General features: G+C 37.8%; 1 protein-coding gene and 1 long non-coding RNA gene across 2 annotated transcripts in view; one reads left to right on the top strand and one right to left on the bottom strand.

The window, feature by feature from the left end:
• The window catches only part of LOC136838508 (uncharacterized), a 67285-nt gene extending 55886 nt beyond the window's left edge, over positions 1–11399 (bottom strand). Inside the window, exon 1 of the long non-coding RNA XR_010853013.1 lies at positions 11139–11399. This is a non-coding gene — a long non-coding RNA (uncharacterized lncRNA). The remainder of the gene's footprint in view (positions 1–11138) is intronic.
• Pglym78 (phosphoglyceromutase 78) overlaps positions 11210–14008 on the top strand; it is a 150922-nt gene continuing 148123 nt past the window's right edge. Inside the window, exon 1 of the mRNA XM_067103570.1 lies at positions 11210–11335. The gene's annotated coding sequence lies outside the window, so the exon portion shown is untranslated. The remainder of the gene's footprint in view (positions 11336–14008) is intronic.

The following is a 14008-nucleotide window of genomic DNA, read 5'->3' as shown; positions in this document are numbered from 1 at the left end:
AAATGGAAACTCTTCAAATTCAGGGAGAAATACCACAAAAGCAAATGATACAAACACTAATGCTATCAATGACTGAAAGAGCAAGCGGACCAAGTTGTTCAGGGCAACAGATCACTAAAGGATGATTCAGTCACATCACAGGTTTCCTAACAACTGCATTCCTGGCTAGGCTCATGAATGACAATGTTTATTTTGTCCTTTGGTACAGTAGATTTTTAATGTTGTTATGAAAGCAGAACTTAAATAAAAAATTTGTAATACTACACAGCTATTCCAATAATGTTCAATAAAATACAGCACACATGACACCTGTAAGAAAGACAGTAAAACACAAGAGCCAGTAAACCCTATAAGCCAAGATATATGGTACACTGACCATCAAAAAACAAACTAAATATACCCTTTAAAGACATGCAGTTTACAACTACAGTATCATAGTACAGTATATAGCACTGTAGTCATATCTGACAAAAAAGTTATCTTGAAGTGAGAAAATAACTTGATATGCAGTGCTGTACCTATTTGATCCATAAACCTAAAATTGTTCAAGACAAACAAATATATATCCTTTAGAATACTAAATCTCTACTAAATTCACATGTAATCCAAATTCAAAACTAAGTTTGACATTTTGAAATACAGCACATATGAGATTATATTTGTGCTATAATTAGTGTACAATACTGTATACTGTTAACTATGATTGCATTGCTCACTAAATTTCTAGTTCTCAAACATTACTTGAACTTTTGCTGTATCCAAGATGTCAACTCAAGTTTACCTTAAATGCTAATAAATAACCTTGGGCAGATGACTTGTAAACTATTCTGAAGATATCACTTACTGCAAGACCAACTAAGTTGCTTTCTTAATGTGGCCTTATAAAGCTGAAATTTCTTCTCCAATACTGTACTCAAAAAAAAAAAAAAAAAATCTTAAACAACTGGTTTGAAGTACTACGCTAATTCATCTATAAAATTATGCCCAAGAGAATTCATAATAAAAGTCTCCCGGATGGTCATGTACCACATTCACTATACAGGAATTAGTACACACACTTTTAACAGCAAAAAATGCCTACCATATTGATCCAAAAATTACAGAGATTAACTATTTCCCCAAAAACTGTTAGGAAATTTGTCAAAGCCTCAAGATGACTACAGGCAAAACATATTTATAAAATGAATAATGGTCTTCAAGACCTAAATTTCATAATCAATCAATCAATCAATCAAGTGACATCCAGACAAACAGAACAAACATTCCTTTCAAAAATTGTACATTTTTCAAGGAGAACACTGGGACTATTTAAGGTTTAGTCATCAGTGTCACTTTTATTTGCAATATAAGCACATTTTTATGGTAACTACAGTATACAGTATATGACTATAGATCAGCTGTAAATACACTTAAATAATTTTCACTTAAATATATTTCATGATGTGGCTGTTGTAACTTCATGAATTAAAGACTACTAGAACAGGACGCACTTTACACTGACTGAATATGTATTTTTCATTATCATAAATCAAGTACCTGCCATCAGTACTTTCCTTGTTTATAAAAAGTTTATATTTCATTTGCATCAGCTGAGAATGGAATGTGATATTTATACTATTCCCTTGAGATAAAAGTTAATATACTAATCTTTTCCAAAAAGAGGCAAAAGAAAATTAAGCATCTCAAATTTGTAACAAATAGAATGTGATATGGTTTATCTGGTCTCAGGAACAATCATAATTCAAAAGTGATTTATCTTGATTAACTATGATTACTGACTTATCATACCAATGAAAAAAAAAAAAAAATTACCTGAGCCAATTTTTTAACAATAAAGCCTTGAAAAACAAGTTGATGAATTTTGTCCTAGCTTCCATTTATAACATCACATATGATTAAGGAAGCTAATTATTTTTGCCAAATTTACAGTATTTTTATGTATTTGGTACAGGGTCTTCTGTTAAGCAATGAGCAGGTTTATGCTCCTCACATGCAATTTAAATTCCTTGGGTAATACACAATGTAAAAAATTCAACATACTTTGACCAAATTTATGTAAAAAAAAAAAAAAAAAAAAAAACTCAAAACGAAATCAAAAGGGTGGGTAAGAATTAACTTTAACCATACTTTAAATACTGTAATTCATATACTTACAAATCTTTACTATGGTGAAATTCAAGACATTTTTCTTACTGTGTGTATCAGTTTCAAGTACCCTTCAACTGTAAACCATATTCTAGAAAAGCATTTCGGCAAAAATCTAGTAGCTCTCTAAACATGCTGTACTATGTCACTTTATTCAACACGAGCCTTAAATAGGGACTTGAAAGTTTTAGGATTTATATAATGTCAATACCTACCAAATACAGTAAATGGAGGCATTTCCATCTTTGGCCATTTTAAAATCCTTACTGCCTCTAATAAAAATGGATATGTAAACGAACTACAGCTTTATCTTTCTCCATAAGGACAGCATTTTCCATAATGGAGAATAAAGAATGACATCTGATTGTTGCCATTTCTTAAACCATTTAAAGTTTATCTTCATATAATTACCTTTATAGCTGACATGTATGTGAAAAAATGAAATTCATCAGACTTGGTGCAAGTTATGCAGTAACATTCATTGCTCTGTAAACACAACATCATGTAGTGTATATTAATGCACATTAAAAACTATACAGTCTATATTATATTGTGATATTTTAATTCAAGTGGAACAATGTTTTACACATACCACAAGGATTTTCAGGCTTGTATAATAGCAATGTAGCCTACCCCTCGAGAGTTCTAACAATGTGATGTGCATCATAAGTCAGAACTGCCTTGGGTGTAGGGATTTATACTTTAGATCTTTGGAAGGACATATCAATAAAATGGTGTGTTCATATATAGTGTTTTCTATATTCCTTTTTCAAAATGATGTATTTTTCTAAAATGGTGTGTTCATATATAGTGTTTTCTATATTCCTTTTTCAAAATGATGTATTTTTTTTCTTTCTCAGCAATCAATCTTGGCTCAAGTGACTGCTCAACTGCATGACTGAATTAATCCCCCACAAAATTTAACAATACAAAAACTTTAAACAAATTTTTGACAAAAAATATATCTTTTTAATACCAACCCATCGGGTTACATTATGCATAATATTCCAGTCCAGCAGCTCTGAACACAAACCACACAGACTGAACACTCCCCTATTGGCCATTTACACACCAGGGGATCACTGAGCACCTGGTGTACAAGTCATTCCTGTTTTGTCTTGACTTGTTAAGAGTTCAGTGGGAATGGAAGGATGGTAATTCATGTACAGTATACAGTACTCATGAATGTTTGTTAAAGAAATCATTTGTAGTCAAAAACTATTTTTAAACACAAAACCCAGCAGTTTACATATACCAGAGTAGCTACTGATGGAAGACTTCTTGTTATGTAGTTAATTTCAATCATGATGCCGAGACAGTTGGCTTTGTGAGCGATCATGATAAGGAAATGAGTCAATGAGAATAATATGCGGCATGAAATTGGACAGGACCCTTGTTAGTAAGGTCATAGTTTGTAAATGTAATTTCCTCTTCCCTTACCCACTGGGCTGAAAAAAAATTATGTTTGGTTGAAACTTACAACTTTCAGACTGTTGTTATTATCCCACAATGCTACAGCTTATGAAATGACAAATTTTAAATCAATTTGTATTTTTCATAACTAACAAACCTGAGGTCTTAACATAAGGGGATTTTCTCAGCACCTAGCTGGAGTCTGGTTATTAGTAGCACAAGTTTTTGGTGGCAACAGATAGCCAACGGGGAAAGAGGTGGGCGGAGCCTGGCCTCGTTTACCCCTAGCAGATGCTGTGATGCTTGTTTCTTCCAGCCCAGGTAACTGTATGAGTGGCGGCTTGAGGTGGGTCATATACATTAAGACTTCAGGCTTGTTAGTTATGAAAAATACAAATAGATTTAAAATTTGTCATTTGTTCATATACTGTACAGAGCAAATCCTTGGTCTTAACACAAGGGGAGACTTACTTTTGGTGGGAGGATAAAGTAAGCTTTAGAACCGACTGGAAGTTTGGCATAGGAAGGAGTCATATGCCTCTGATCTGTTAAGTGAAGGGATACTCAACAGCCAGACATCTGGGCTAAGAGACAACGGGAATTCCTGTCTACTGTGTTCTGGAAGAAGGAATAGAACCTGTAATTGTTGGAGACAAAACTCATGTTAGCTACCAACCTTGTTCTGTTGTCAGTTCCTCTCTCCCCTTGTAAGAGAGAGGAAGGGACTTGCTTCTGCTAAGGAATTTTTACTGTGTAGGAACAATCAAATGCGACAAATAGAATGGGTGTTCACTTACCTGTAGCTAACAAGTTTCTGCAAATGATGGTTCAAATCTCTCTGCTGCCCGCCAGAAGAGGAGGAACAGAAAAAGAAAGGAAGAAGGCCAATCATCTCTTTCACTCTCACTTTCATAACCAACATCTTTGGTGACATACAAACTGTCCTGCTAGGGGCACTGGATGAGCTACACAACTTGCTGAGCAGCCACCACCGGACCCAAGGAAAAAGTGTCCAAAGACCTAGGGACAACATTCCACAGATAAGGATGTGAAGGTCATTTGGAAAAGCCCTAGAGCAACCCTCAGTATCCTATGCATCGACAAGTTCTTTCTGAAAGCAACGGAGGGGTCAAAGCCCCTAACATTGTGAGCTCTTGCATGCACTGTACTATATTGGCATCTGTATGTGAAGAGGTACTGCATGCTGCTTGTATAATCACTTCATGTGGCCAAAAAGAGATGGTGTTCTTGGACACTTCTTTCTCATTCTGGCCTGTACTAACAAAAAGTCTTCAACATTCAGGTCTGAGATGTTGAGTCATTTTTAAGATACCTATGCAGTACTCTGACAGGACATAAAAGTAATTCGTCTGGGGCATTACCAACAAAATCTCCAAGGAAGGGGATTGAGAATGACTCAAACTTGTCATCATAAGTGAAGAGATAAAAGGGGAATGTCCTCATTAGGGCCAGTTATGACCTGACCAGCTGCCACAGTAATACAATTCAAATAAATTTACTTGCAATTTTTTTCAACTAACATTGACTTTTATACAAATGCATCACTTATGGTAACCTTAAATGTGCACAGCTCATTTTCCAAGCAAGTTAAAAAACATAAGGGCTCTCATCTTGTCATCTACTTACCTAGGCTCCAAAGCACCCAACAAGGGTAGTAAAAGTATTCCAAAGGTTGTCAGACTTACTAGAATTATTATTATTATTCAAAAATGGAACAAGCCCATGGGCCACTTACTTGAAATTGAAGCTTTCAAAGAATATGTTGTTCATTTGAAAGTAACAGAAATTACCAGGAAACACAGAAGGGATTGGTTTTTAGAAAATAAAAAATTAATCAAATTAATAAATAATAAATAAAATAAATAAAAAAAATAAATAGAAATGCAAGTAAATCTTTACAATAACAAGGAAAACCCCCGTAAGGGGGGTAGCGCCGTCAGTGCACCACTGCCTGTAGGCATTACTTAAGGTTCTTTGCAGAGTCCCTTCGGCCCCTAGCTGCAACTCCTTTCATTCCTTTTCCTGTACCTCCGTTCATATGCTCTTTCTTCCATCTTACTCTCCACCCTCTCCTAGCAACTGTTTCATAGTGCAACTGCAAGGTTTTCCTCCTGTTACACCTTCCAAACCTTTCAAGTGTCAGTTTCCATTTCAGAGCTGAATGACCTCATAGGTCCCAGCGTGTGGCCTTTGGCCTAAATTCTGTGTTCTGTTCTGTTCTAAAAGGAAAACAGTTTTAGGGTAACAATGCACTGCACCTTTGCTTGAACTTTTGAGGTTAAAAGTGCACAACATCCTCAGGGAGACTGCTCCACATCCAAAGGTGTGAGGAATAAAGGGGCCCTGGAACTAAGAAATTCTACAGTGAGGCACATTTACTGCACATTGGTGCAGCTGTTCAGCAAATCTGGCTTGCGGATCAGGGATCAATTGTGAATGTGAAATATCTCGGTCAAAATACAACTTATGAAAAATTGACAAACAAGAGACCATCCAGTGATGGTCCAAGTAGTAAATGTTGCTGTTTTATCACTGTTGTAAATATGTAGAAACCTACCACTGCAGCAAACCACTCTATCTAAAACAGACTTTTCCTTCAAACTGAGAAAAAATGTGCAGCAACATCAATGGGAAGCAATTGATCATTATGTATGGAAAATGGCCAAATGGACTTGCAAACAATTGATTGCAATTTAGCAATTGATCACTATGCATGGAAAATAGCCACAAAACTAGCCCATTGAATGGCCCATATAACCTTGTGTTTTTAAACTGGTCAAACGGACTTTTCCTTTAAACTAAAATGGAAAAATGCAGCTTTTCAAAAGAGAAAATGCAAATGACAATTGATCACTGCATGAAAATGGCCATATTTGCACAATTAACTGCAATTTGGCTATACTGCAGGGGTGCCCAAAAATAGCCTGAATGGCCTTGGGTGTAAAAATTCTTGGGGGTCAAATGGACTTTTCCTTCAAACTGAGAAAATAAAGACAGTGGCAAATGGAAAAAAATGAGCCAACAGCAAACACTCTGCATGGAAAATGGCCACATCTGCAATTTGGCAATTGACTGCAAAAATGGCCTGAATTCAGTTATAGCAAATGGGCTTTTCCTTCAAACCAGTGGCAAAAAATAGTCACTTGAATGGCCTTAGGTGTTTTTTGAGGGTTAAATGACTTCCTTCAAACAGAGAAGAATGCAGCCAATGGCAAGCAACTGATCGCTATGCATAGAAAATGGCCACATTTGCACAAATGACTGCAATTTGGCAATATAGCAAGGGTGCCCAGAAATGGCCTGAATTGTAAACCTTGGGTGTTTTTTGGGGGGTTAAACATACTTTTCCTTCAAACTGAGAAAGTGCAGCATTATGGGATGCAACTGATCACTATGTATGAAAAATGGCCACATTTGCACAACTGATGGCAATTCGGCCATATTGCAAGGCCCAAAAATGGCCCAAATGACCTTGGGTGTTTTTTGGGGATCAAGCGGACTTTTCCTTCAAACTGAGAAAAATGCAGCCTAATGGCAAGGAATTGATGACCATGCATAGCAAATAGCCACATTTGCAAAACTGATTGCAATTCAGCCATATGGCAGGGGTCCCCAAAAATTGACCTAATGGCCTTGGGTATGTTTTGGGGGTCAAACGGACTTTTCCTTTAAAATGAGGAAAATGCAGCCAATGGCAAAAAATTAATCACCATAATGGAAAATGGCCATATTTGCACAACTGACTGCAATTCAGCCATATTAGAAGGGTGCCAAAAAATGTCTAGAATTGGGTGTTTTTTGGGAGTTGAACAGACTTTTCCTTCAAACTGCAAAAAGTGCAGCCTAATGGGAAGCAATTGATCACTATGCATGGAAAACAGCCACATTTGCACAACTGACTGCCATTTGGCCATATTGCAAGGGTGCCTGAAAATGGCCCGAATGGCCTTCGGTGTTTTTTTGGAGGTCCAATGGACTTTTCCTTCAAACTGAGAAAATGCAGCCATTGGCAAGCAATTGATCACTATGCATGAAAAATAGCCACATTTGCAATTTGTAATTCGGCCATATTGCAGGGGTGCCCAAAAATGGCCTGAATGGCATTAGGTGTTTTCTGGGGGGTCAAACGGAATTTTCCTTCAAACTGAGAAAAGTGCAACCTAATAGGAAGCAATTGATCACTATGCATGGAAAATGGCTGCATTTGCACAACTGACTGCAATTCAGCCATATAGCAGGGGTCCCCAAAAATGGCCCGAATGGCCTTTTGAGTTTTTTGCAGGTCAAACAGACTTTTCCTTCAAAATGAGAAAAATGTAGCCAATGACAAACAATCACTATACTGTACATGGAAAATGGCCAAATTTGCACAACTGAGTGCAATTCAGCCATATTGCACGGGTGGCCAAAAATGTCCAGAATGGTAAGGGTATACCTTAGGTGGTTTTGGGGGTCAAAAAGACTTTTCATTCAAACTGAGAAAAATGCACCCAATGGCAATTGATCACTATACATGGAAAATGGCCACATCTGCACAACTGACTGCAATTCAACCATACTGCAGGAGTGCACAAAAATGGCCCATATTGTAAGCAATAACCTTGGGTGTTTTTTGGAGGTCAAACGGACTTATTCTTCAAACTAAGAAAAATGCAGCTGAATGGCAAGCAATTGATCACTATGCAGGTTAAATTGCATTATTTGAACTATTGACTGCAATTTGGCCATATTGCAATGGTGCCCAAAAATGGCATGAATTGTAAGGCTATATACAGTTGGTGTTTTTTCAGGGTCAAACAGACTTTCCCTTCAAACTGAGAAAAATGCAGCCTAATGCAAGGGAAATGGCCACATTTGCACTATTGACTGTAATTCGGCCATATAGCAGGGGTGCCCAAAAATGGCCCGAATGGCCTTGGATGTTTTTTGGGGTTAAACAGACTTTCCCTTCAAACTGAGAAACATGCAGTCTAATGGCAAGAAACTGATCACTATGCATGGATAATGGCCACACGCACAATTCATTGCAATTCGGCAATAATGCAGGGGTGCCTAAAATGCAGTCTACTGGAGAGCAATTGATCACTATGCATGGAAAATGGCCACATTTGCACAACTGATTGCAATTCAGCCACATCACAGGGGTTCCCAGAATATAGCCTTGGGTGTTTTTTGGAGGAAAATGGACTTATCCTTCAAACTGAGAAAAAGGCAGCCTGGTGGTAAGCTACTGATCACTATGCATGGAAAATGGCCACAATTGCAAAATTCATTTAAATTCAGCAATAATTCAGGGGTGCCTAAAAATGGCCTATACTGTAAGGCTATAGCCTTAAATATTTTTGGGGGTCAAATGGACTTTTCCTTCAAACTGAGAAAAATGCAGCCTAATGGTAAACAATTGATCACTATGCATGGAAAATGGCCACATTTGCACAACTGACTGCAATCTGGCCATATTGCAGGGGTGCCCAAAAAGGCCTGAATTTTAAGACTATATCCTCGGGGCCTGACATCCTACACTCCTTGCTTAAGGCAGGCTACGAAAGTTAGTTTAGGGTGCATCTCCAAGACTTACATCCAACTGGGTAAGCTAAAAGTGAGTTATCTAATCAGCCTGGAAGGACCCATTCCTAGGCTAGGTTCAGTAAGTTAGCCTAAGATCTTTCAAGTAGGTTAGGAGGCATCCTTTATATGCGGGGAAGCGAATCTACAACCTACATTAACATTTAATACCTAACTTGTCTTCATAACCAAAATGTGCAGTCATAATGATACCAGGCATGAAACTTAGCACTTTACCTAATTCTGTTAAATATATCACTTTACAACTGTCTGCTGGGCTAAACATATCAGACAAAGTTTCACAGTTTACTAAAATATCATAGCTGTGTTTGGTTTTGTTATTGTTATTTTTCCCCTCTGTTATGCCAGGGAAGCCTGCAAAAGTAATACACCACGCTTACTGGATCTGACCATAACTGTGTGGTAGTGTGGATGTTGTGTTGTTGTCTGACCTGCCAAGTTAGGGCACTACTAAGAGATGTGTAATTGTGTGGGGACTAACTTGGCAGAGTGGACATATGTCTGTTTGGGTGTTGTCTATCTGCGGTGTTTGTAGGTGTTTAGTGATTGGTGATGACCACAGCGGTCCCCTCTCTCCAATCTTGAGCTGTGTTTCTGTGCTGCTTATGTTGGGTGGGGGGGGGTGCAGAGTATTTTGTTGTTGGGAAGGTTATTAAGTACTTGTCTGGTGAGGTGAGTATGGATGTGCTTTTTGTTTTGTGTGCTGTTTGTGGGTGGTTATAGAATTGAAGATATTTGTAAAGTGTCTGTGTGGTGTATTTATTTGCCTGTGAGTTGGAGGGTGGTCGGAAGGTAATAGCATGGGCTGTTTGTGTTGTTTAACCCGATGCCAGTCTTGTGTGCCTCATGTCTAAGTGTTGCCTGATGGTGAGAATCTTGGTTTTTAGGCCATGACAAAATTCTATTGGTGTGGATTGTGTACTGTGTTTGGTAGAACTAAGCAATAGCCCTGCATGTGGTATTATTTTGGAAATTGATTTTCCCAAAGTATTTTAGTTGCGTATCAAGAATTTACCGTTACTTTTTGTCCGTCAAATGTAATTAACCTGTAATTAACCTCGCAGTGCCAGTACCATCCTGGAGTGCTATTGCACATGCGCAGTGTTATAAAGGAGCTTTTGGTAAAAAGTGGCGTTTCCTTCGCCAGGGGGTCCGGGGACTCTGCCTCCCGGCTAAGTAACGCGGCCTACTAGGTCAGGTTAGGTTAGGGTACATAAGGTTAGTATAGTTCCTTTCATAATAAGCTTCCTTAACCAATCCCTTCTTAAACATATGGCTCCCTAATGACTTGCACATGTGCAGAACCATTCCATAACAACAACGTGGCAGTCCGGTCTTTTTCCCACAGTTTTCCTGCACACAAAACCATGTTTCCCAGATATGAGGTTCATAACCAACCGACAATAAACAACAACACCTCCTGCATCAGCAACACTAAAAGTACAGTATAAGAAAAATAAATTTCCAAGGTAATAGTCAGTACGGAGCTTTTTAGATTTACCCTATGATTATCTACGCTATACATCCAATTAGGTTCAAAAGATGCAGCTTATACTTATTCAAGTCAACGCGCTGCAGCTATTTAGACTAGGCCTAAGAAGGTTGGATGGCAGAGGGCCTATAGGCTCAGTTACATAGGCCTAGGCCTTTTTTTTTGCAATCATTTTGAAACACTGAAGCCATGTATAAAGGAAGATAAAGCGCCTAAAATGCCAATGATCCGCATAAAAAAAATAACGAAATCGCAATAATGAATATAAACCATTTAATAACAAACACAACATGGACAACCACTCTACGATCAGCTAAGGCTTTAGGCCTATGAGAACTTACCTCTAACAACTCCAAGATACAGTGCAAGAACGATTTGTTGTACTGTACTTTAGTCCTTATGACAAAATATAGTGATTAATTATATTTTCGGATGAGAAAGTTTAATTCAATTATGAAAAAAACTAAAAATAAACACTTACTTTGTTTCGTGGCCTCCAATTGGTCTCTTAATACTCCAACGTCCAATAGGAAGTTCCGTTTCATCAAACAGTTTCAACAGATACTCTGAGTAGTGAAGTTCTTGTGAGGTTTGATTGACGTTTCACAACGGATTTTACATATTTCCGGCAGGATCCAAGTGATAATCACATTCGAAACTGAACATCTTGGAATGGAGGTAGGATATTTTGGCTGAAACATCTTATTAGTTCAACATACTAGATGTTAAATTGGAAAGGATCACTTGTTATCGGATGGGGCAAACGGCGTATCAGAGTTTTCAAGGATCACGGACTCGTCAACTTTCATACAGGTGTTTACGTGATATATATATATATATATATATATATATATATATATATATATATATATATATATATATATATATATATATATATATATATATATATATATAATATAATGTGTGTGTGTGTGTGTGTTTACAAATCGCTTTTAATTAATTCATAAATTACACAAGCTCATAGGAAATGCTGTGAAATTTAACCATCATGGTTGATAGTGAAAAATTATTTGCACGATTATTATAAAAAACGAAACGAACATTAAAGGGAGAAATTAACATGGCAATCTGCAAAAAAATAGAAAAAATAAAACGAAATAAGCCGCATACAGAAATACTGACTGGATACTAAACATTTTCTAGGTAATTTTTGCTCATATTTTACATGTAGCCACATCTGCCACACTCATCATAACATTAAATATGCTCATATGTTAACATAATACTGAGGGTAACGGACTTATCGGCGTCTGCCATCTAGCCACCATCGGGGGCACTAGGGTATGAGTGGACTGTGGAGGCAACGTGATGATGTGTGTGAAAGTAAAAATAGAAAGAAATAGTAATAATAAACATAATACTGGGAGGTTAAGGCAGTAAGAAGGGAAGAAAATCTACTAGATGACCCTGGTTTACTTTAGAGTTCACATATTTTTTTCTCTATCGTAAGATTTACCCCAATTAAGGCCTAATTACCCAAAGTTATGGTATTTTATCATAAAGTGGAAGCACTGACATGATGAGATGTTAAAGTATTTCTTGCTTGCTAACTTGAATTACACATATGAGCCCACATTTGTACGTAAGGTCATCTTGCTACGATAGCCAGAGCCCAAGACCTTCATGTTATTAATATAATTTCATTTAGTAGTTAGGTTCGTTACATGGTGCTTTAGGAGCAAGGGCCCAGCTAGCATTAGGCCTAGTCTCCCCGTAGGCGGATGCCGTCAGTGCACCTCACGTGGTGCACTGTAGGCATTACTTAAGGTTCTTTGCAGCGCCCCTAGCTGCAGCCTTTCTCATTTCTTTTACTGTACCTCCGTTCATATTCTCTTTCTTCCATCTGACTTTCCACCCTCCCTAAAAATTGTTTCCTAGTGCAATTGCGAGGTCTTCCTCCTGTTTCAACTGTCAAATTTTCTTACTGTCATTTTCCGTTTCAGCGGTGAATGGCCTCATACGCCAGCGCTTGGCCTTAGGCCGAAATTCTGTATTCCTTTCCGTTTCATTAGGCCTAGTCTAGCTTTATCAACAAGAAGATTGGCCTGTAGATAAATTACAGTTATTGTTGCCCTTTTGCAGGATATAAAGTGCTTAATAAATGAGTCATGGGGCCAAGTTTATAGAGAGAGAGAGAGAGAGAGAGAGAGAGATCGAAGTTGTTACAAATAATGATAAACACGGATTAGCTGGGAATGAAATAGGTGTCACTTCACCGGATAAGACGGTTCGTTCCAGCCACACAAAAATAGGCCCAACACCGGTGAAAATTAAGGAGTTAATGTTTTGTGTGTCTTAACCAGCGGGCTCTACTGTAGCCCAGCTATAGGTGACTGGTTAGTTCTGTGGTGTAAGAAAACAAGCTGTGATTTTCTTGACATCGGAAAGCGATTGTAATTTCTAAAGATTTTTCCTTATTGTTAACCTCAACAGTAATGACAAGGAATCATACTTACCATGTCATTTATGAAATGTTTTGTCAGTTATGAATACCAACCTGTCTGATAAAATTTGAGAAATGTTTGCAAATGAACCTGATTTACCGGTAAGTTTGAGTAGTTCCAGTTTATCTTATGATCGGCTCCAGGAACAAAAGCCCTCTGTGGCATAAGGCTAGATTAATAATTCACAACAGCTGATGAATTACCATTTCATGTGCAATAAAATAGTGCCCCTGATATTTTGTTTTTTATGTATTCTTGATGGCTTGTTAGGTCTCATTTCAGTGTGAATGCGTAGGCCTATATGTGGTGGTTACTGAGCTCTGCCTCAGTTTCCAGAGCTGAGGCTCATTCAGTTTCATGCACGAGGAGAAATTTTGTCTTTGCCAGCTAGAAACAGGGAAGTAAAGCACAGATGAGCAGAAAAGGTCATTTGATTTAGAACGGAGGACGTAAAATCAAGGAGACCAGTGTGCGCAGGGGTGAATGTTGCAGCATCTGTAGGGAAATTCCAGGGCTGCGTACGAGTGATTGCGCGGTTTCATGAAGCTATTGATGTCACTGAAGTGTTGTGCATATAAATTCATCCTCACTTCATCTGTTAAAGTATGAATGTGACACTGACCATTATCTTGTTTTCTTGCAAGCCATCGCCTGTTTGTGAAAACTACCCTATGTTGTATGTATATTTATATGTGTACTGTATGTATGTAATCGATCGTCATTTGACAGCAGCACAGGCCAATATTATACCTCGTAGGTGTTGCGTCACGATGTTGTTCCTGGTAAATATGTAAAACTACAAAAAATTATCCAGGAATGCAGTGGATGCAAAGTTAATGTTGATAGGGTCTTGTCAAATGAATTTACCGTACATAGTGGGGTGCTA

Source organism: Macrobrachium rosenbergii, chromosome 5 (assembly GCF_040412425.1).
Source record: "Macrobrachium rosenbergii isolate ZJJX-2024 chromosome 5, ASM4041242v1, whole genome shotgun sequence".
NCBI classification, from domain to species: domain Eukaryota; kingdom Metazoa; phylum Arthropoda; class Malacostraca; order Decapoda; family Palaemonidae; genus Macrobrachium; species Macrobrachium rosenbergii.
This window is presented reverse-complemented; position numbering and strand designations above follow the sequence as displayed.